The sequence below is a fragment of the Bubalus bubalis genome, chromosome 11, assembly GCF_019923935.1.
Source record: "Bubalus bubalis isolate 160015118507 breed Murrah chromosome 11, NDDB_SH_1, whole genome shotgun sequence".
Lineage (NCBI taxonomy): Eukaryota > Metazoa > Chordata > Mammalia > Artiodactyla > Bovidae > Bubalus > Bubalus bubalis.
The window spans coordinates 92,435,366-92,459,530 of NC_059167.1; the positions used below are offsets into that span (position 1 = coordinate 92,435,366).

The following is a 24,165-nucleotide window of genomic DNA, read 5'->3' on the forward strand; positions in this document are numbered from 1 at the left end:
GTCATCCCAAGCAAGACTTGACAAATGTACTCTTTTCATATCACATATTCTCAAAGTATTTTTTTGTTCTGAGAGGAATGAAAGTAATTTTATTTGTTGTTGGGTTTTGGTCAAGTACTTACGTATGACATGTTTTTTCTATTAAATACATATTTTCTGACCTACCTGATTACAGTACTTAAAATGTCATGCATCCAGTGGCATCCTGTCTAAAGTAAGATTCATTGTTACTGCTAAAGATGACTTATAAATATCCCTTCAAGAATTATGCATAGTATTGACAACAGAAAGCGCACATAAATTGATTTTTGTTCATTAGAATTTTGTTAGCCTTATGTTTTGGATTAAGAAAGAGCTGTGGTCAATTAATGGTTTAATTCCATTTTTATTGCAAACGAGAATGAAAAAAGGAACAAATATTTCAACACTGGATTCCTCTTGAGTGAATTCATTACTAGTGGTTTTGCATCTGGTGAAGGTGTGAGACTGTGCCCAGAGTGGCATTGATCTGCTGCACTCGAGGGCCCAGTCCTTTAGTGGGCAGTGCTGGCCTGAGAGAAGGGATCTCTGCACGTCTGTTAAGTCTCAGGGGCTTCTGGGGTTTGGTGAGAAGCTAATGCTAAAAATGATTTTTTTCCACCAGATTCTAGGTAGAGAAGATATATCATCCAGTGTAAATGATGGCTGGATCGTTTCACTCTGAAAGTATGAGCCAGGTCTTAGGACTGTGCAGTTTTTCATGACATTTCCATCCGTGAACAATTCCACACACTTGTGTTTGCCCTTCAGTGTTATTCACACACACAGGGCCTGCCAAAAGTTTTAGCAGTCCTTGCGATTCTATTGACCCTTCACCTCCCCAGGCTCCCGTTTCCTCCCTTGCAAAAGAGGAAAATGGTCTATAACTTCTTCCAACCTCTTCTTCCATCTTTAGAATATTCAATACATCCAGGGAAGGAAAAGGTTAAGAATCATTGCCTTGAAGAAAACTCTCAAGTTTCTACTATCTAAGGGCAAAGATGGCCTGCAAATCATTTTTATTGTCTCAAAAACTTAAGACCTTTTGAAACACACACCTACCATATGACCCAGCCATTCTACTCCTAGCTGCTTACTCAAGAGAAATAAAAACATGTCCACAGAACAGTGTTGTATCAGCAGCTTTATTCCCAATAACCCCAAGCTGGAAACAACCCAATGCCCATTAAAAGGTAAATGAATAAATGAAGAGTTGTCTATCCATACAATGAATTATTATCGAGCAATGAAAAGGAACAAACTGGTGCATGTGGTAACATGTATTAAGCTGAATCAAAGAAGCCAGACACAAGATTACATACTGTATATTCTGAAGAACGCAAACGAATCCATTGCTGTTACAGAGGGAGGTCAGTGGTTGCTTGTGGACCGTGGAAGGAAGTGTTGTTCTGTAGTTTCACAGGCGGATGCAACTGTCAACATTAATCAAAATGTACACTTTAAATGACTGCTGCTGCTGCTGCTGAGTCGCTTCAGTCGTGTCCGACTCTGTGCGACCCCATAGACGGCAGCCCACCAGGCTCCTCTGTCCACAGGATCCTCTAGGCAAGAACACTGGAGTGGGTTGCCATTTCCTTCTCCGTTAAATGACTACAACTTACGTAAACTGTTTCTCAAAGTTATCAGGGAAAATTGTTTTGTAAGCTCTTGACTGTTCAACCTGAGACTTAAAACACATAATGGGCAGCAGGTTCGTTTTACATGGCCATATCGTCAAAAAAGGGTCAATGAACCCAAAATGTTCTTAAACGTTCTGGAAAGCCCTTTAGTTTCCAAGCAGTATATGTGAATTTATAGGAAAAGAATTTATCTTCTGTTTTCAGGTAAAGCCCGAAGCAAAGAACTGCCTTGGGAGCGATGCCGGGTGTGCAGGGCCGTTGAGCTCTGCTTATTCCTTGCCCTTCTGCAGCCCTCCGGAGTCCTGAGAACCAGCTGGTTCCGCAAGGCAAGTACATGGTGGGGAACCGCTTTTTGTCTTTTTAGCAAGTCACGCTTCTTAACACCGATTTCTTCCTTTACTCTGTCCAAGGTGGTGTGTGTCTACTTAGGGGTGGATTCCTTTCTATATATATATTTTTTTTTTTTTTTCCTTTTTCTTTTTATTTATTTATTTATTTATTTTTATTTTTTTATTTTTTAGGATTTTTTTTAAATTTTATTTTTAAACTTTACATAATTGTATTAGTTTTGCCAAATATCAAAATGAATCCGCCACAGGTATACATGTGTTCCCCATCCTGCACCCTCCTCCCTCCTCCCTCCCCATACCATCCCTCTGGGTCGTCCCAGTGCACCAGCCCCAAGCATCCAGTATCGTGCATGGAACCTGGACTGGCAACTCATTTCATACATGATATTTTACATGTTTCAATGCCATTCTCCCAAATCTTCCTACCCTCTCCCTCTCCCACAGAGTCCATAAGACTATTCTATACATCAGTGTCTCTTTTGCTGTCTCGTACATTGTTTCCTTTCTATATTTTGAATGTACATTCAGAAACTAAGAGGGCATTCCCAGGTAGTGCTAGAGTGGCAAGGAACCCACCTGCCAATGCAGGAGATGTAAGAGCTGTGGGTTCAATCCCTGGGTCAGGAAGATCCCCTGGAGAATGGCATGGCAACGCACTCCAGTATTCTTGCTTGGAGACTCCCATGAACAGGGGAGCCTGGTGGGCTACAGTCCATGGGGTCACAAAGAATTGGACACTGCTGAAGTGACTTAGCACTCGGAAAACAGAAAGCTGTAGGGCACCTTCTTTATAGGCTACATGGAGTGGCCAGTTTTAGTTGGGACCACTTACAGCATCACAAGATGTGAGACTTGGAAGGAACTTCAGAGAGTCTGTCCAAATTCCCAGAGGAGGAAGCTGAGGCCCAGAGAGGGTAAGGGACTGGTCCAAGCACACACAGCACAAGCAGGACTAAAAATCACTGCTCTCCAGGAGTCTCTCCACTTTAATGCACTGGCTTATCACTTACTGAAAAAAAATGAAGCCCCAAATCTCTAGCCAGATCCTAAGTCTAAGCTTAATTAGCCTGTTGCACTTTTTTTTTTTTTATTTTAATGAAAGCTGTAAAATTGTTGGATTCCAGCTGAGAGAAAAACCACAAATTCTCAGCTGTGGCCTACTGTGAGGAAACGTAAGGATCAAACCTCAGCATGGGAATGAATGCGAGGCATTTAGGATTATTGTGGAGCTTGGCCGCAATAACAAAAGCCTGTTCCATGGTGGAAAGGACCATGTTACATTTCCATTCTTATTGGCATTTGAAAAAATAGAACAGAAATTATTTCTTGGGTAGAAGCAGTTTCTGTGACTGGGAAAGACTTCTTGCTCATTACTCCTCCCTTTACTGTTCATATATTTCCCATTGATGGTTACTGAAACAGCAGATACTTCATACAGAGAACATTTATCACAGCAGATTCTTGATTAAAGGTTCTTCCAGTGAAGCAGTCATGGCCAAGGGAGTAAATTAGGCTTTTTCCGGAAGCTTCACGAACACTCAGTCTAACATGGCTTTAATTTCCAAACTAGAGTTTGGCAGGCCCAGGTCTCAGCAACGTCCCCAGCCGCCTCCTGTCACACCTGACCTCTTGGTGCCTGGACAGGAGCGGGGTTTCACGGGGCTGAGACCCCTCAGGGGTTGTCACACTGCTTCCCAGTGGCACCCGGACGGCACCTGGGATGCCGCTGCTGGTTCGGGGAGATGAGCTGTGTGATTTCGCAGGGGCCTTGGCCCTGTGATTGCCTGGTGTGCTGGTAACATGCTCTTCACGTAGATTCCCCAGAAGGTCAATTGTAGAGTTTGGTAGAATGAGTAGGACGGTAACTTCCACAGGAAGCCTTTGGATTGTTAGAAGCTGAAGAAGCAACATCAGTGGCCCCCACTTCTGGGGCGGGGGGCTCCTGGATCACCAGGCAACAGCACTTTCTGGAACTGTTGGCAGTGGCGGGGGCCCCACCTTTCCTCATGGTATCGTTTTCTGGGTCCCTTTGTCTCGTCCTGAGGGCCATGTGTACCCTGGCTGCAGCGAACAAATTTTGTGTGGGTGGTGGGAGGGTTAGGGTGGTGGCAGGGGGGCAGGGGGAGGCGGGCATAGCGCTGTGCCCAGCCAGCCCCTCCTCTGAGCGCTGTAACACATTGCAGACACCTGTGCATCCACAGGGCATGTTGTCAGCACGCTGAAGGGTTAAATTACTTGTTGAGCGAGTGGACAGCACGAGCACTGACCTTGAATGTGGACTAATCAAACCCGTGTAATAGTGACGCAAGAAGTCACTGAAAAACTGTGGGAGAAGACTTGGAACTTTCTCTAGAAAAGTTCATTAATGACCATTGACAGGGAAGCCCAGCACGCTGCATGCAGTCCAGGGAGTCGCAAGGAGTGAGACACGACTGAGCAGCTGAACATCATCAATGACGAGAATACATCATATACAATAGATTATAGATCATATATAATCTATATACAATCATGGAGAACTGAGATGGATACTTGAGAAAAAAAACAAAAAAGTTTGCTCTTCCCTCGAATTTAAATCACTCCCATCATTGAAGTCAAAGGTGAAGTAGAGAATTAATTTTCTTCTCCATTTTCCATTGATTTATTAATTGTAAAGGTAGGCTTGTACTTACCTGAACAGGCAAGAATACAATTGGCATTTCAAGTCACTTTTACTCTTTTCATACCCTAGTCTCTCTCACCTTAAAATATACCCTCTCCCCCCGAGTGTTTAGGACTTGACAGTTTCACTGCCATGGCCCGGGGTTCAAAATCTGATGGGGGAACTACCCACAAGCCACTTGGTGCAGCCAAAAAATAAAAATAAACATCTACCCTTAATCCTTAGAACTATCAGTTGCTTTCTCCCCTTCTCATTGAAAAACCTGTGAAAGAATTGTGGGCTCATGAATTATCTCCATTGCCTAGTTTTTTGTTTGTCCTTCAGATTTCTCCACTGTGGCTTCTATTCCCACAGCTCTGCAAAAAGTGCTCCCTCCACGATAGCCGGTAATCTCCACAGCATTCACCCCGTGGAGTATTTCTGGGTCCTTGTCTTCCTGGAATGTTCCTTGGAGGACCATCTGAGAATCATTCTATTGCATATGAAAGAAAAACCCAGTTAAATTGTGGCAGACAAAACCGTAAGTTTCTTGTAAGTTTCTTTAGTAATTTTCTCCCCTTCACGTCTCTGCTCTAGCATTAATCAGATATTGTTGTTCAGGTGCTAAGTTGTGTCTGACCCTTTGCAACCCCTTGGAATTAATCCTCTAACTTTTCTATCTCCCTCTCTATTTATTCAGCTCTGAGAGTTCCTTGCCTCTCTTTTAAACCTGGTATTGCTTTTGTAATGTCTCCTATCATAGTTTTTCTGTCATTTCTTGTTCTCAGATGATTCCTTTCTATTGCAACACATTCTTGTTTCATGGATGCGGTATTTTGCCTTATTTTTTCTGGCAAAATTAATTAAAAATTTTCCTCCTACTTCCTAAATTCTGTTTTCTGAGTAACGTTGTTTGTTGTGGTCTCTGTCCATTGTGTGGAGACATTCTGAAAATGTCCGTGACTCAAAGCCGTCTGTTCACATTCTATAGGCAGATCCTGGCAGCTCTAAAGGGACAGGGAGGCTGCAGCTGGTGGACTGGTGGCTTTGGGGCTAGGTTGACTGGGTGGGAGGCCAGCTTTGGTCATTTGATAAATCTCCATCTTTCCTCACACCCAAATATCACCACGTGCTGGTCTTTTTCCTGGGGCGATTCTGTTTCTCCAGAAAGGGATCTTCCAGACTCCGCTGGGGAGGGTGGGTGTAGATGCCTAGCTGAGGGCTGTCTCAGGACCAGGTTGAAGAAGGCAGCCAGAGGCTTTGTAGTTCTGAAGGTAGGTTGTAACTGCCTCCTTCAGTGCTCAGCATTACCTCTGCCCTCCTCTTGGACCTGCTATTTGAGACCACATCTTCTCTGGCTCAGTTTATCCAGGGGATGAGCCTCTAGACTCTTGCTGTGGGGGAGGAGGGCCTCAGAGGTAGGAGGGCTATTTGAGACTCCCACCATGCTCCCCCTTGTCACCTTACACTTCATCCATACCTTTCAGATTGCACAGTGCCTCCCAGTGATGCTGGCCTGTCGGGTGCTGCCGGGCCCCCAGCGTCTCCCCGCACACGTCCAGGTCAGCGTCCTCCACCCGCTGAAGTCATTTACCTTCCGTACATCTCTCAAGCCCTTACTGACTTTCCTTGTCCATAACTTTCTCCTCTTTTGTTTACTCCTTTGGAACTGTCATGTTAGGGCTTTAGGAGTATCAAAAAACACATTTCAAGCCACCATATTTAACTAGAAGTATGTTGGCCTTCTTTATAATTTTGGATTAAATTTTGATTCTTTAGGTCTGCCTTTCCACAGAAAGTTGGAAAATAGAAATTCTGACTTTTTCAGCTGCATTACAAAGCGTAAACATGAAGGTAAGGATTTTGTTAATTTAAAATGTTGCCTGTTATATAACATTTTGTGTCATATAAGTGAAGTTATGTTCTCTGGAGGAAGGAAATGTGTATGGTTATGGCTGCTTTCTCAGATTATCCAGGAGCATCTGTTCTGATCTCAGATGTCCTTGCTTCTAAACTACTCAAATCTTTGTAGTTCTTTGTGAAGTGTTTTTGTATCAGATATTCCAAATAATAATAGCTAACATGCATATATGTCAAGCATTCTTCTCTGCACTCATTTAACCCGTACAACAAGCACATGAAGTTCACATCATTATTGTCTCTGTTTTGGAGATGAACAAATGGAAGCACAGAATGTAATCTGTCCAGATTCACACATCTAGCAAGTATCTCAGGAATCCTTGCTCTTAACCATGATGCTATGCTCTGTTGCAAAATCTTTTTCTTCTTTTTGATGAAGTTTCAAAAGATTTTTCCCACCTACTTCCCCAGAGGAACCTTACAATATTAAAATACCTAGAGAGATTAAATTAAAGGAAAAGCCAATTAAAAGAAGCTGTGTAGATAAGAAGTCTGAGATAAACTGGTTTTTCCATTGGAATACTAAATTTGGCTCTGATTTCCTGTCAACTAATGGAAAAAAGTGAAATGTTGGATTATATAGTTCTCATTGTTTTGTAGAACAAGCATGCAAATTATTTTGCAGAGAGAAGTTTTTGGCAACTGAATTCTAAAAGCAATTTCTAGAATTCTAATAAAAGAACTCTACGCTAGGGTTTTTTAAAAAACCTTTATTGGAAATGTAATACATAATCAGAAAAATACAAAACATAAATGCACAGCTTATTGAATTATTATAAAGCAAACCCCACCTCACCACTGCCCTGGTCGAAAATAAAAGCTTAGCCCCCCAGCAGCCCTTGTGCTCCTTTCTAGCCATGGAGCTCTCCTCTCCCCCACATGCACAGCTCTCATGACCTTTGTGCCAGTCGCCTTTGTTTTTTGGGTTATTGTTTTACCACCTGAATAACATCCTAGACACTATGGTGTTGCTTATTTTTAAAAAAACTTTTGATTGGAATCATATACTAGATAGTGTTGCTTTTAGCTCAACTTTTTGTCAGTGAGATTCGTCCAAACTGTTCTGTGAAGCTACCTTCATTTTTCCTCTACAGTACTCCATCGTATAACCATACTACATTTTAGGGGTGTATCAGTCTGTCCATTCATCAGCTGATGAACATTTGGGTTCTTGGCTATTAGGAACAATGCATTCTATAAACATCCTTGCACGTGTCCCCTGATTCAAGGATACACACATTTCAACTGGGTCAAAGAGGGACCATCTCTTCCTCACATCCCTTCACATCAAGTTCCCTCTATATGTGTCTATGTCTAAATTTCCTCACTTCATAAAGATACCTGTCACAGTGGAATAAGGCCCACCTTAAAGACCTTATTTTTAAGGTCTTCAAAAATGGACACATACTGTAAATCAGGACATATGAATTTTGAGGGACATAAAGAAGTTGGCCTTACTAAAACAAGGAACATCCTAGGCAGAGGAGAGTTTGGGCATCGGCCCCAAGGTGATGAACAGTGATACACAGTGCTGGAGCTGAGTAAGTCACGAGGCTGATAGGAAGGACTGAATCACATTCGGCCTTGTGTCCATAGGAAGGAGAGTTGAGGTTTTATTCTAAGTCCAATGGAAGGAACTAGAGGGTTTGATACAGTGGAGACACATGTCCTCAGCACTTCTGGGTGGAGAACAAGTTGGAAGGAGTAGCCTGGTTGAGAGAGGGGTGTGGTCTCGACCAGTGGGGTCAGGGACAGAGAACGCAGTGGGTGAATGCCAGAGTCAGGGTGGCCAGGACTCATTGGATAAGGAGGCTGAAGGTGAGAAAGGCAGCAAGAGTACCTACAGGTTCTGGATCGCAGAACTGGATGAAGTGTAAAAACACAAAAAGGTAGAGCTGGCAAGACTTGTGTACAGCTGATCCTGTTCGTGCCACCAGTTGTCTTGCTGTATCTGGTGCACAGTGTTCTCTGAACCCAGGGGAGGCAAGGCGCGAGCCAAGAGGCTGCAGGAAAACTCAAGGAGCCGCGGGAGCTGCAGAGGCGCTGCTTCTCTCCTGGCTGGCACAGCAGCCACGGCAGCAGGCTCGCGCTCTCCTCGCTTCTCGTGGCTGAGCCAGCGGACACAGCCATGAGGCAGCAGGAATGCCGCTGCTTTTTAGGTGAGCTCGTACAGGCCTACGGCACAAAGCAGCCATCACGAAGTGAGCCCCTGTGATACACACGCGCAGTGCTGTGTGTGAGCTCAGCTGTTACATAATCATTACTTACAAAACACGGGGCAAGAAAGCCTGACCACGCCATCTTGGCTAATTTGCTCTTTCCCTACAAGTTGGGTCCAGGTTTTAACAAGAGTGGGGGTCACAGGAACCATTTTGGACATGTTATATTTGAAATGTATGAAGCATCCAAGTCAAGAGATCACTGGGCAGTTGAATACATGCAGATCTAGTATTTTGAGAAGAGATGTGGTGGTAGTCGTGGTTTAGGCACTGGTCGTGTCCGACTCTCACAACCCTCTGGACTGTAGCCCACCAGGCTCCTGTCCATGGGACTTCCCAAGCAAGAATACTGGAGTGGGTTGCCATTCCCTTCTACAGGGGATCTTCCCGACCCAAGGATCAAACCCGAATCTCCTGCATTGCAGGTGGATTCTTTACAGCTGAGCAACCAGGGAAGCCCGAGAAGAGGTATACAGGACAGATAAAATTGGGAATCATTGACACAAATGTCATTTAGAACCATAAGGAAAGGTGAGAATAAGAAGATAGAGAAAGTACTAAGACAATGAATAAAGTCTAGCAATACTTACTCATTGCTTCATCTCAACCATCTGTGAAAACCAAAGCATAAGATCAACGTGCTTATATATAGTGCAGTGGAAGCACTGCTGGAGTTGGGGAGGTAATACTCTAGGCGTTACCTTCTGATGATTCACCTTAATGTGACACCAAAGCTTAGAATCTCTTTGAAATTCATAACTGAAATGGAAAAACCTTTTAGCAAGTGCTGCATCACAGTGAAATTACTGTTGCATCTTCTTATGGCTGTTGGAAGAGTTAAACTTCTGCTTCACAAACTTGGCACTGACCCACACACTTGTAGGGGCAGGCCATCCTATTTTTGAAAAGAAATGGGTCACAAAGTGGCCTATAAGTGAGACCAAAGAATTTTTAAATTGAGATTTGACCCACTGGAACTCTTCAACATTCACTTAAAGAAGATTCCAGAGCTTTGGGTCTTTAAAGCATGAAAAAGATAATCTTGGCCTAAAACATTTATGGGCTGTTGTTGCCAACTGGACTGCTTCCAGTAGAACCATACTGTGGCTTTTGCATAATGTAATTTTGAATATGATTGTATCGTGAAACGCCCATGTTGGCTACTTTCCCTCATCTTAGTCCTCCCCCAAGTCAATAATGTTAATTTATTATTCTAGCTTAAATATATACTTACACACTATAGAATATCTACAAAAAAATTCAGAGGAAGGCTTCTTATTCTAAATCTTTCATAAGAAGTTTCAGGAATAACTGTACAATTGATTCCTGCTAGACTTCATTTTCTCTCCATTGGAAAATGGTTACAAACAATATTTCTTTGTAGTTTGCAAATTTATCATCTTCGATTACACAAAACATCCATTGGTGGAAGAAGTTCAGTGCCCTTTGGGGATAAATAACTTTTTAATTGTTCTTGATAATAAACTATTCTGACAGAAATTGGGCAGTAGGTTTAATTGCTTAAGGCGTTTCCTCAAAAACCAGTATTATAGACTTGCAATGACTTGATAAAAGAACTTTGAAATATTATTTCAATATAAAAGGGCTCCAGATGACCATATAAATAGACTAAGACATTTACTCAGGATTGAAACAACTCAAACTGGCTGCAGTCACCGGGAATTTTCTAGCTGTAGCAGCACGTGAGGACAGGTAAGTTGCTGAGGCTGAGTCAGCACCAAAGCGTCTACAGCTTGGAGACCTCATGGAAAGTGAGACATACAGTGGTCTAGTTTTATATATGACCATGTATGTGTCCCCAGGATGCTCCTCGTGGGAGCTACATTCCAGGTAGTGAAGTTCCTAAATCCACACAGCATATTAGCCCTCAAAGCACTTCAAAGGAATCTGCTCTATAACTCATTTATGTCTTAAAATAAGTTGCCTTTCAAGAGGTTTGAACTTAATGGTTTTTTTCTGGACTGACTTTATTTGAAGTCCCATCTTAATGTCTTTGATACTCTGTTTTTATCCTTGAAAATTTTTAGCGATCAAGAGTTTCTCTAGCGCATCTTGACACAGGGAGACTCAGACTTGGTTTTAACCTAAAATGAAGTACTCTTCTCAGAGAGTCTGAACTGAATGCTGAGCACACTGGCGCCTGACAGGGTGAGGGTGGAGAGGAAGTTGAAGGTGCTGTAGGGACTCACTGAGGGGTGCGGGGAAAGGGAGCCCTGACACTGAGTAGCTGTCGCCCCAGACAATACCTAAAGCCCCTTCTTATGCCTCAAATGACTTGTGAAGATGAGATTCTGTAGTTCCTCCTTTTGCATATTTGCTTTCCAAAAGAACATTTCAGACATGTGTGCAGGTGGAAAGGCATGAGCTGAGCATAAAAATGTAGATACTAGGGGTAGGCTTAGGAGACCTACAGAAAACCTTGCAGCATTGGTAAAGGATTTTCTTAACCAGCATGGAGGCAGTAGGCAAGGCCTGGCCATTGGAATGACAGGGTGGAGAATGCTTCCTGGCCTGAGCGTACATGATGATGATGAAGTTGTCCATAGCAACAGGAAGAGCAGGTGGAAGAGGCAGGAATGAGGGAAAGGAGGACGTGACCATGACTAGAGATAGACCTGTCTGAACTGCAGAAGAATGAGGGGGGTCAGCCGTCTGTCAGAGGTTAAGAAGTTGACAAATAGCGGAGTTTGGAGAATGAGAATGTAAAACTGGTGAGCTCTTGTGAACCTCCAAGATTATTAGTTAAGATCAGGAGAAGATGTTAGCAGTGAGGAAGAACTAAGTTCCTGGTGAGCAGCCAAGTTGTGGGTGTCTGTGGAAAGAGTATCCACTTGGCAGAAGGACAGAGTGTTTGGGAAACATGATTAAACTTCACTAACTGTCAAAATGTGATGGAATGTTGGTGGTTTTGCATCAAAGAATTTTAAACCTCTTCCACACAGCTTCCTGCAGCAAAGAATTAATGAAGTTTCAACCAGTTTATAGAACTCAGCAAGGTCAGGATGAACGACAGCATTACAAAGGACTAAGGAATTCTATAGGGCCTAGATTTCCAGGAGAGGTTTCCAGCTGTCCACGTAGGTCACCCAGTAAGCCCATTCCAAACCAGACACAGCATGATTTTCACAAGGATGGACTGCCATATACTGTGTTGAGACTTAGAATTAAGTCCATTCACTTTGAGGCTGAATGTGATATTCTATCATTTTGGCTAAAGCACTTCTATTAACTGCATTCTCTAAACTCTCATAGAAAAACCATCTACTAATCAAAGCCCTCTATTTCGTATACATTTATGGAGGGAATACAAAGGAGTGAGGTCCTTCCTTGGGAGAAATGGCTCCTTAACCCTAGAGACTGGAAAAAGTGCCATTTTCTACTTGGCCCATCATTTTATAAATGAGGGCTTGGGGAAGGGAGAAGGGAAGGAAAAAAGGATGTAATACAAGAATGTGGATCTTCTCAAGCAGAGACAAGCCCTGATTAAAAATGAACAAAAACAGCCATCTATAAAAAGTCAATTATCCAAGGAGATGAAACTGACTTGAGCTATGTGGGGTAGAGAGAGGGACTGGAGCCCTTACTCAGGCCCTGGGTGGAATCTGAGACCCAAGTCCATTAATGAAGGACCATTTACACTCGTGCCTCTTGTGTCAGGGCTGCAGCAAGGCAGCATCAGCTCAGGGAACCTACTAGGTTCTAGTTCAGAGTCCTGTTACTAAATGTGAAGACAACAATCTTCCCCAACTTCAGTTCATTTAAATCGTTCAGTCGTGTCCGACTCTTTGCGACCCCATGAATCACAGCACACTAGGCCTCCTTGTCCATCACCAACTCCCAGAGTTCACTCAAACTCACGTCCATCAAGTCAGTGATGCCATCTAGCCATCTCATCCTGTTGTCCCCTTTTCCTCCTGCCCCCAATCCCTCCCAGCCTCAGTCTTTTCCATTGAGTCAACTCTTCGCATGAGGTGGCCAAAGTATTGGAGTTTCAGCTTTAGCATCATTCCTTCCAAAGAACACCCAGGGCTGATCTCCTTTAGAATGGACTGGTTGGATCTCCTTACAGTCCAAGGGACTCTCAAGAGTCTTCTCCAACACCACAATTCAAGAGCATCAATTCTTCGGCGCTCAGCTTTCTTCACAGTCCAACTCTCACATCCATACATGACCACTGGAAAAACCATAGCCTTGACTAGACGGACCTTTGTTGGCAAAGTAATGTCTCTGCTTTTCAATATGCTATCTAGGTTGGTCATAACTTTCCTTCCAAGGAGTAAGCGTCTTTTAATTTCATCCCCAACTTAGATGATCACAAACTGACAGCTAAAAACATTCCTAAACTGTATTTTGTTACAAATAGTGATCAGGAAGAGGCAGAGATACAGAGGTGGAGAGTTTGAACCCTGTTCATCATGTAAAAACAAATGTATAGCTTGCTCCTTCTTACTAGAAAGGAAGTGACATTATATACCACCATTGTAATTTTAAACAAACAAAATGAGCTTAACTCAATAAATATCTTTTATTAAAGAAAAAAAGAATATTGTTAAGCACCAAAACTGTATGTTGTTACGTTGCATGTACAAGAAGAGAAAGGTGATTGCAATACTTGGTGTACAAGTACTTAACTCTGAAGTCATGAGTGTAAAAAACATGAAATAACATAGCAATACAGTCATTACAATGCAGGAAGTTGCACTAAAGAGCAAAAGGCAACAGAACATTATCAGAGATCTCGTAGTATTGCTCTAAATGCTTATTTTTTCTCTGTACTTTTAATACTTTAGAATGTTAACTGAGCATATTTAAGTACTGTAAATCTGCAAGAGCTGCCATTTACAATACGTTTTGTACAGTGTCCATTTTAGTGTAATGGTGTTAAAGCCATCCTGAAAAGCCGAGCACAACGTGCTAGTGTTCTGCCTCTGCCGTTATAATATTGCACAAAGCTAGTAAGTGGTGAACTGGTTTGCCATTAAAATTTTCATTTAACCGGAATGGCTAAAAGACATGTCAGTTTCATGAGCCCAAATGGGCTTTTTATTCATGCAAAAGGATCGGTAGCCTTCAGTTCTTCATAAATTATATATTATGGTTTCACACTTGGCAAGACATACAGTACAGTAAGAAATTCAATGGCGCAGTGGGGATCCTGTCCAAGTTGAGGAAGTAGGAAGTCACCTGCATGGGTTGTACTGTCTACCCTTCTTTGGTCACAAATGAAGGGATAATGTCATCTTGTGATTATGAAGAATTCTTAAAACCAATATAATTAGTATTGGGAAAAGCTAGAATAACTTTTTGATAGTTAACCATAGAACATGCAAGTTTAAAAAACAAAACTTCCCTTTTTAAAACTGAACTCTTTAACCAACACCCATACCTTTTCTATACATCTCAAATCACTTTCCAGAGACTTTCCTGAACTCACCAGTTGGAGCCTCTCTTAGTCACACCTGATCAGAAAACCCCAAACTTTCTCCTTACTCTCAAAACAAGCTGCTTTAAGATTCAGTATAACATTGATAATATATTTAATATATCAGCCTCAGAGGTATTTTATCTACATATACCTTACAGTGGTGTGATTCATGTGTTTGGAGAGGGGGAGAGACACTTATGAATTTGGAATTCAGTCAATTAAATCCCTCCACTATCAAGCTGTACATTTACTGTGGGTAAAACAGAAATTTTTAGAATGAACATATCTCTGAAATAATTCAATGAACAAACATTAAACACACACACACACACACACACTCTCACAATCCAGACTCCCTCTCTCACCTTTTTAAAAATCCTTTGTTTACACAGATGATAGTTTAGGCAGCAATATAAACTCATTTTGTAGGAAAAACTTTTAAATTAGACTATATTTATAGGATAAAATATACCATTGCTTCACTTTACAAAGCAATTAAGCAGAGACTCTTTTTATGTGCTTTAAATAAAGAGCACTTTGCAGCAAAGTTCAGAAATCACTACTGAATTGTTCAGCAGCACTAAATGAATGCAACATGCTCCCCAGTAAGGTGCTTCTGCTTTCTTACCATCTTCCTTCTAAAACCAATCTTGTGATCAACTCTCTAACACTAAGCATTGTTCTATGCTAACCAATAAATGAGAAATAAATTCTGTTTAAAATGCACATTTAACTTAACTTTATATTATTTAAATTCAGTGCAAGAATTAGGTAAAACTTGTTGGGTTTCTGCTTTCACTATCAAGTGGATGTGTGATAACTGCATCTGCCACAGTTTTTAAACGTTTTATAGCTGTTCAAAAAGGCTTTTTACGAATAATTTGGTATTATGTATATAAATTTCAACTCCCTGATAAGGCCTGTAACCCATGAGCACTTTACAGGTTGATGTCATAGAGGCTTAAAAAAAAAAATTACAAAGGTTTAAAAAGAAAACCTTGTATTTAGTGAAAGAAAAGGCTTTTCTTATATACACAATGAATGCAATTTAAAAACAGTCTTAGGGAATGTATAAATTTGAATGTATTAATTGTACACTGGTCCCATTTCAAACAGAGTAAGTGCTGCCCATTCATTTTTGTTCCACTGATAAGAGTTTTAATTCTTAGTGTCTGCTATGGCCAAAGTATGCTTTTCAAATCGAACACATTTTATGACAGAGAGAGGTCATGCCTTGAGTTAACAAATACTGCTACATATTTCAGCTTTGTAGAAACAAGGCTTCTTTTCCCTCCCTCATTATACAGAGTAATAGATTTTCTGTGTGTCCATATAATAAGAAAAGCCCCCATATTTTTCACTGTGGAAATACCACTCCATACTTACTCCTGATCAACTGTTACAGCTGTGCATTTTATAGAAATGTCTCAGTTCTACAATGAAGAACTAAAGAATGATTGTTTTTATGCTGCTCACTGACTCAGTTAAGCCTGTAAAATATACATTAAGTGAGCAATTCTCATCTTTTAAAATTCTTCTTTAGCCAAATATTTCTTCCACATACTGCTGCTACACTACAGTACCATTAGCGTTTTAAATCATTAGGAATACCTTTTCTATACAGGCCTCGTTGATTTTATGTACATAATTTTAGTTGTATTAGTAAAAGAAATATTTAAAATTGACAGTCAAGTGAGCAGTAACATTAACCTCCAAACAACTAAGTCACCACCTACTTGTTTCCCTATTTTAAGTATACTGAGTTGAGACTAGATTGGTAAGTTTACTTATACATTGATTCAGTATAAGCAAGCAGCTGTCTGGGGATTTTTGATATGGAAATGATATATTAACAGCAATATAACTGTCAAATAAACCACATTAGTAGTATGGGCAAATTTGGAACTGGAAACATGATCATATATAAGCACTGTCCTACCTAAATATATACAAATTTAATACTAAGGGCAGAGATGTTCATTTTTTTAGGGGCAAAGATAAAAAGGAAACCATACTTACATTGATATAAATTTTGGGGGGCTCTGAAACTGATTTTTAATTAACATGAGGATTCAATTGGACAAACGGACTGCAGTTATCTGAAACTCTTATTATTTGTGAGAACTCCGAAGGTTGATGACCTCCAGTAACATGGAATTTTGTGGAAGGAGGAACCTGAATCTGGAGGAGGGGAAGCAGATGTGTTGGAGAAAGTTGTTACCAGAGAATGGCCATTGGGGGCTGCTAGTGAGATTCTGCTTTAACCTCCTATCTTCAGGTATGAGGACAACCTTCGCAGAGTGCCGGGGTGGCTTGTGCTTACAGCCATGGATTCATTCCTCAAGGATTCACATGGATCTGAACACCCTGCATCATCTGCTAGAGATTTATTACAGCATGGCTCAGGAAAACAGGTTACAGGACCCTTTTAAAAGGGAGTACTGCCTCTTGATGGAACCCCAGCTGTAACACTAAGTGGGTAGCAATTCCCTCTAGACATATTAAAGTTCCAGAGCTTCTGCTGTTAATATGACACCAGATCCTTCTGTATTTTTCTAAATGTCAATAAATGAAACAACCCCCCCCAAACATGATATGAACAAGCATTCAAAGGCATAAAATTGATACATGATTTAAGATTTGCAAATGTGCTAAAATATTTTTTTTCAAATATATCAATCAAATCAATCATTAGGTTAAAAGGCATGTTTCAATGCATTGCTGAAGGTTTGTTACAAAAATCTATAACCCACCTCTACTGTAATCAGGAGACTGAGTTAACTATATTAAATCTGTATTTCTAATATTCTCAGACAAGGTGTGAGAATGATGCTAGAATAAAGCCAATATATTGTGACAATGCTCATAGTCTCATCAATAAATATATTTTCAATATTTAAACAGATTTTTAATATAACCTGTTGACAGAAAATTATCTCCATAATTATCTTAAAAGAAATAGCATTTTCAAGTGACAAAGGTGTGAGCGTAATTTTTCTTCAGGATCACCAACGCAGATACATTGGAGGACTTTTACTCCAGGACTGCTTTCTGGGTCTAGGCCAGAGAATTGCCTCAAAGTTCATTTTGGTACATTAGCCATTCATGTACCAGTGAAGACCTGTCTTATACAGAATCACACTTACAGAGTTCTGTAAACTGGGATCCAACATATCTACCTTCATTCAAGCCCACAGCAGTCCTGCTGAGAATCCATGTCAGCTCCATGCATTCTTCAGGACTCCATTACAGCAAAATCGGCACCTAGAGCTACATACATATGTTTAAAAATTTACTGACAATAACAAAGGCTGTCTCCGGAAATTCAACTCAGAGCATGTGAAGAGTGAAATGCCAGTCAAAGAGGCTTTTCTGCCTGTCTACTTTCTGCATATTTGTAGAGCATGTTTTTCTACCACTGTGGAACATAAAAATAAAAACTTTAATGGTCTGTGTTAGAAGGACTTAAGATCTGCATCCCTACTATTGAATCCTAATTTTTGATTCTCAATAGGAAAGTCATGTTGAGTTACAGTAATCAAGCAATAGTTCAAACGAAAAGGCTAAAAATTATTTGAAATATTATCAAATTACAAAGTATTGCTTCTCATAAACAAAGCTGCACATAAAATTCAAACTATTATAAATTCACAATTATGAAGAGCTATTTAAAAGCATGGAAATTTTTACTTTGAAACTTTACAAACTGTTACATGTGTGGGCTTCTAAAAATATGCCATGTTAAATGTATCACGTTGTGGTAAACACAGTTATAGGTGTATCTCCATGGTCGTGTATCTTTTCAGATGTTGCTGAGCATCTTTATGAAAATCCCTTGGAGATGAATAATGTGGGAATTGTCAGTGCATTTCCATCTGATTCTTCCAATTCCTACCCTATAGCTATCACAATTAACTTCTTTTTCAGAGGGTCACACTATTTAAGCTGATACAGAACAAGCTCTGTATCTTGGGCAGGTGACTATTCAGTGCACTGAACGATAGATTTTAAAGCAGTCTCAACACAGCTCACAGTAGATCTGTCAACCCAGTGTTTCTTCCAACTCACAGCGACCCCGAGCTTTACTGGCCACTACAGGGATGTAAACGGGTGGACAGGTGGGGAAGGTGCTTAAAAACAGGAATCTTCAGAAGGCCGTTTCTTCGTTGCAGTCAGGAACATTGCACATCTAAAACTCATAACCACCATCTACTGGAATGACTGGAAAAGTGGTAACTTGCCCGTTGTGCTTCCTTTTTCACACCACTGAGCCAATACATTTTGGATCTAACAGAATCCAATCGTGGAACCAAATGTTTACAATTTTTCAAGAGCCAATGTTCAACTGTAGGTGTTTTTTCGTTGAGTTACCTGTGTACAGAGTAATACAGTATATTAAAAAGAATGGCCTACGAAAGACATTGTGTATTATGTTCCCTTGTATCTTTGCAAAATCCAGCATGAACAATGATGGGTTTTTTCTTTTAAATGGCCTTTTTATACCATTTGGCCATTATAAATGACCATTTATACCAGATGATGTATAGAAAACATCAAATAAAAATGAGAAACAAAATAATAGATCTTAATCACTGTTAGAAGGTTGCACGTAAGATTACTATAGTTAACACTGCTGTAATGTATAGGCAAGTTGTTAAAAGGGTTCTTATCACAAGGAGAATATTTTTCTTTTTAAGATGGAGGTTAGCTAAACTAACTGTGGTAATCATTTCACATTATACATAAATCAAACCATTATGCTGTGTACCTTTAACTTACGCAGTGATGTATGCCAGTTACTCTCAATAAAGCTGGGGAAAGAGTATTTTTTAAAGACTGTATATTAGGTTCACTTTCACTTTTCTTCCTTTTACTCTTAACATTTTATGTCAAAACTTATACACAAAAAAGAAAAATAAAATTTAACATCTTTACTTCATAAACTGACAGTATAATAAGAACTATCAAAAGCCATCTTTAAGTACATCAGAGAGAGTTTTCAAAATGAGATTTAGAAGACAGAGTTAGTATTGGTCTTTAAATGGATGCTTTTAGCAGGACTTTTTGGAGAAAGCAGTGGCACCCACTCCAGTACTCTTGCCTGGCAAATCCCATGGATGGAGGAGCCTGGTAAGCTGCAGTCCATGGGGGCGCGAAGAGTCTGACACGACTGAGCGACTTCACTTTGACTTTTCACTTTCATGCACTGGAGAAGGAAATGGCAACCCACTCCAGTGTTCTTGCCTGGAGAATCCCAGGGACAGGGGAGCCTGGTAGGCTGCTGTCTCTGGGGTACACAGAGTCAGACACGACTGAAGCGACTTAGCAGCAGCACTTTTAAAAATTCCAAATAGTTGTGTTTGAGACTCATGCACTGATGCACGACACATGAGAAATATATATATGACCTGTTTGTCAAATAAAAGCTGACACTTTGCTTTTGAGCACTTGAAATGTGTCTAGTATGACTGAGAAATGATTTTAATTTGGTTTAAATGAAAATCTTGTATAAAATATTTTTCCATTAAGCAAAATGTGGTTGTTTTGGTATGGCAATTTAATTTAACCAATGAATACTTGGCAACCAAACTGAGATGGTGCTATTATTAAAGATGCCATGCAAAAAAAAAAAAAAAAAGAAAAAAACTACACTGTGGAATTTTATACTGAATATATCATGTAAAATATTACTAAAATCAATTTTGCCCATTATCTTTAACTTTTTAAATCTGACTCACATATTTCTATTGGACAACATTGCTATAGTCATTTCCTAAGTTTAAGAAGGGCCCTACAGGAAACAAAACAAATAATAAAAAATCTATTCAAATACATATATTTCCTTATGTTTAGAAATTCCTTTCAAGGATACTATTACCTATGGCTAGATAGATTTAAGATGAGCTTTTAGAGGAGGGTGAAGCTAAGCATGTCCAGGACCTTAAGTTTTTACTTAATAAAGTTTTAAGAAATTAGTTCTTCAAAAACAAGTACATAATTATATTATTTTAAATCTACAGGAAAAGAAACCAATTAATAGGAAATACAAATTACAGCCTTTTAGCCACATGTAGAAAAGTACCTAAAAATTCAGAGCCTTTAAAAATGACTAAGACCACCCACAGGCAGTAACACATAGCCCTTTATCAATGGCTGCTCAACTGGAAGGGATTACAACTAGTCTACAGTTTGCTTCTGGCACAGGATACATTTAGTCTTTAGCTGTTCCAGCTCATGCACTTTCTGGCAGTATTTCACTGTCCCTCTCAACATTATACTATGTGTCAGTCATGAACAATCAACCAAAACAGGAAGATTCTAGGCAACTTTCAAAGGATTATTCACTATTGACAGAAATGTAAGGACCTAGCAGAAGCAGAGGAGATTAAGAAGTGCAAGAATACACAGAAGAACTATTCAACAAAATGGCTTCATGACCTGGATAACCACGATGGCGTGGTCACTCACCTAGAGCCAGACATCCTGGAGGTGAAGTCAAGTGGGCCTTAGGAAGCATTACTACGCACAAAGCTAGTGGAGATGGAATTCCAGCTGAGCTATTTAACATCCTAAAAGATGAAGTGCTGCATTCTCAATATGTCAGCAAATTTAGAAAGCTCAGCAGTGGCCACAAGGCTGCAAAAGGTCAGTTTTCATTCCAATCCTAAAAGAAGAGCAGTGCCAAAGAATGTTCAAACTATTGTACAACTGTGCTCATTTCACATGCTAGCAAGGTAATGCTCAAAATCCTTCAAGCCAGGCTTCAACAGGACATGAACCAAGAACTTTCGGATGTACAAGTTGGATTTACAAAGGCAGAGAAACCAGAGCTCAAATTGCTAACAAGCTAGACAGCCTATTAAAAAAAAAAAGCGACATCACTCTGACGACAAAGGTCTGTAATAGCCAAAGCTATGTTTTTCCAGTAGTCATACAGATGTGAGAGTTGGCCCATAAAGAAGCCTGAGTGCTGTAGAACTGATGCTTTTAAATTGTGGTATTGGAGAAGACTCTTGAGAGTCCCTTGGACTGCAAGATCAAACCAGTCAATCCTAAAGGAAATCAGTCCTGAATATTCATTGGAAGGACTGATGCTGAAGCACCAATACTTTGGCCACCTGATGCAAAGAGCTGACTCATTCGGAAAGACCCTGATGCTGGGAAAGGACTGAAGGCAGAAGGACAAGGGGACGACAAGGATGAGGATGGTTATTAGGTTGGTGTACAAGTAATTGCAATTTTGCACTGCTGAAGTTTACCATTTGGTATTGGAGTACATTCTTTAATGTGGTTATGTTATATATCATTTTAATGCACATTTCTCAGTTTATGTTTTTTGCTAATGACATTACTTGTTGTTTTAAACTAGGGAAATGATGTTAGACAAAAAGCAAATTCGAGTGATTTTCTTATTCAAGTTCAAAATGGGTCATAAAGAAGTGGAGACAACTTGCAACATCAACACCTTTGGCCCAGGAACTGCTAACGAACACACAGTGCAGTGGCGGTTCAACAAGTTTTACAGAGAGGATCGAAGCTGATCCTCTTACAACTGCATGAGAAGTTGCTGAAGAACTCAACATTAACCATTTTATAGTCATTTGGCATTTGAAGCAAATTGAAGAGGTGAAATAGCTCAAGAAGTGGGTGCCTTGTGAGCTGACCAAAAAAAAAAAAAGACAAAAAAACAAAAAACATTTTGAAGTATTATCTTCTCTTATTCTACACAATAACAACGAACCACTTCTCAGTTGGATTGAGAGTGTAAAGGAAAGTGGATTTTATATGACAAATAGTGACAACCAGCTCAGTGGTTAGACTGCCAGGACGCTCCAAAGCACTTTGTGAAGTCAAACTTGCACCAAAAAATGTATTTGGTGGTCTGCTGCCTGTCTGATCCACTACAGCTTTCTGAATCCCACTGAAACCAGTACATCTGAGAAGTGTGCTCAGCAAATCGACGAGATACACTGAAGACTGCAACACCTGCAGCCAGCAGCGGTCAACAGAAAGGGCCCGATTCTTCTGCACGACAACACCTGGCTGCACATCGCACGACCGACACTTCGGAAGTTAAACGGATTGGGCTACAAAAAGCCTTGCCTCACCCGCCATATTCACCTGACCTCTCGCGGACCTACTACCACTTCTTCAAGCATCTCAACAACTTTTTGCGGGGAAAGGCTCCCATAATCAGCAGGAAGCAGAAAATGCTTTCCAAGAGTTCATCGAATCCCAAAGCAAGGATTTTTACACTTTAGGAATAAACAAACTTATTTCTCGTTGCCAAAAATGTATTGATTGTAATGGTTCCTATTTTGATTAATAATGTGTCTAAGCCTAGTTATGATTTAAAATTTCTAGTCTGAAGCCACAATCATGTTTGCACCAGCCTAATAGACAGCATCACTGCCTCAATGGATCTGAATCTGAGCAAACTCTGGGAGACAGTGGAGGACAGAGGAGCCTGGTGTGCTGCAGTCTACGGAGTCAAAAAGAGTTGGACATGACTTAGCAGCTGAACAACAAATTCATTATGGACATATTCTTAACACCTGATATAAGGTAATTAGCAGCCCAAAGCTGTAAATAACATCCAAGCCACTTGAATATGTGAAATGCGTGCTTATGTGAAGTTCTAGCTGTGGGATTATGTCATCAGTGTGCCAACATGGTAGTTTCTGGACAGGTTTAGCAGCTTATTGAGAGGCTACATGCTAAAGGGGACAAGGGAATGGGTAGCAAGCATTGTGAAGTGGGACACAATTTGTAATCACCCAGTGTGGGGATGGTTCCCAATCAGGCACATCTGAGTCTCTAGACACACTCACACAGTGAATGGACACATTCGCATTCCTTTACAAAGCACAGCGTACAAGCACAAAGAGCTTGAAATTATTTGGGGATCCAAAAACAGTACATGACTAATAATTAAGGCCTCCACACCTAACAGGGAAAAAAGGATGCCACCAGTCCCAAGACTCATGGCCATAGCAGGATAGTGTTGCTGTCAAATGCTGGTTAGAACACACTCAGATTACACACGGCCACTTGTCAGAGTTTCATGCCTTTGTCAAGCTGCTGAGTGGGGCAGGTGCTGGTAGGGAGGGCCAGGGTTGGGAGTGAAGCAGCAGAACATTTTTCTGACAGCGCAAAAGGATAAAACTGCTTTTAGTAATATTCTGACATATTCAAAATGGTATCTTCCAACATCTAATCAATATATTTTTTAAAGAACTAATGACAGTTTCTGTTTTTTGGGGGTTTTTTTTTTTTTGGAGTAAGTCTTTAAAATCCAGATGTATGACTACGTATGTATCAGTTCTACTCTGACAGGATGTTTGGGAATGAAGGCCATGAATCTGCATTTTTAATAAACTCTCTTGGTAATTCTTAGGATTTGGCACCAGGATTTGTAAAATAACTGTGCTATGGATAAGTTTCTCATTCCTCTACCTCACCTACTTCCCCCTTTTTAGTGAAGACCATAGAAACATTCCATCAAGAGAACATAATGATTAATAGAATATATGTGCATATTTCATATCTGTACAAGCTTTTCAGTTTTGGTCATACCAATTCAATATACTTTTTGATTTATAGCATGTGTTATCTTTGTGTCTGTGTACTCAGTCACTCAGTCGTGTCCAACTCTGCGATCCTCTGTCCATGGATTTTTCCAGGCAAGAAATACTGGAGCGTGTTGCCATTTCCTACTCCAGGGGATCTTTCCGACCTGGGGATTGAACCCATGTCTCCTGCATTTCCTGCATGGCAGGTAGATTCTTTGCCAACCCCTGTGTTATCTTTACCAATTCTATATATTTAGCATAATTTGTGCCAAAATAACTATACAAATTAGCTTATTAAAATGTACTGGGGAAAACTCTATTACCTTGGGGGAATACCAACACCCACAGGGGTAACTCAA

The 24,165-nt window shown here is 40.4% G+C and overlaps 1 protein-coding gene and 1 long non-coding RNA gene across 2 annotated transcripts in view; one reads left to right on the forward strand and one right to left on the reverse strand.

The window, feature by feature from the left end:
* Positions 1–2,642: 2,642 nt before the first annotated feature.
* LOC123328239 lies at positions 2,643–23,630 on the forward strand. Its single transcript, XR_006543050.2, has 2 exons — positions 2,643–6,503; positions 22,599–23,630. It is a non-coding gene; the product is annotated as an uncharacterized LOC123328239 (long non-coding RNA).
* Positions 13,316–24,165, reverse strand: part of JMY (junction mediating and regulatory protein, p53 cofactor) — a 78,013-nt gene continuing 67,163 nt past the window's right edge. The window contains exon 11 of the mRNA XM_006053969.4: positions 13,316–18,605. The gene's annotated coding sequence lies outside the window, so the exon portion shown is untranslated. The remainder of the gene's footprint in view (positions 18,606–24,165) is intronic.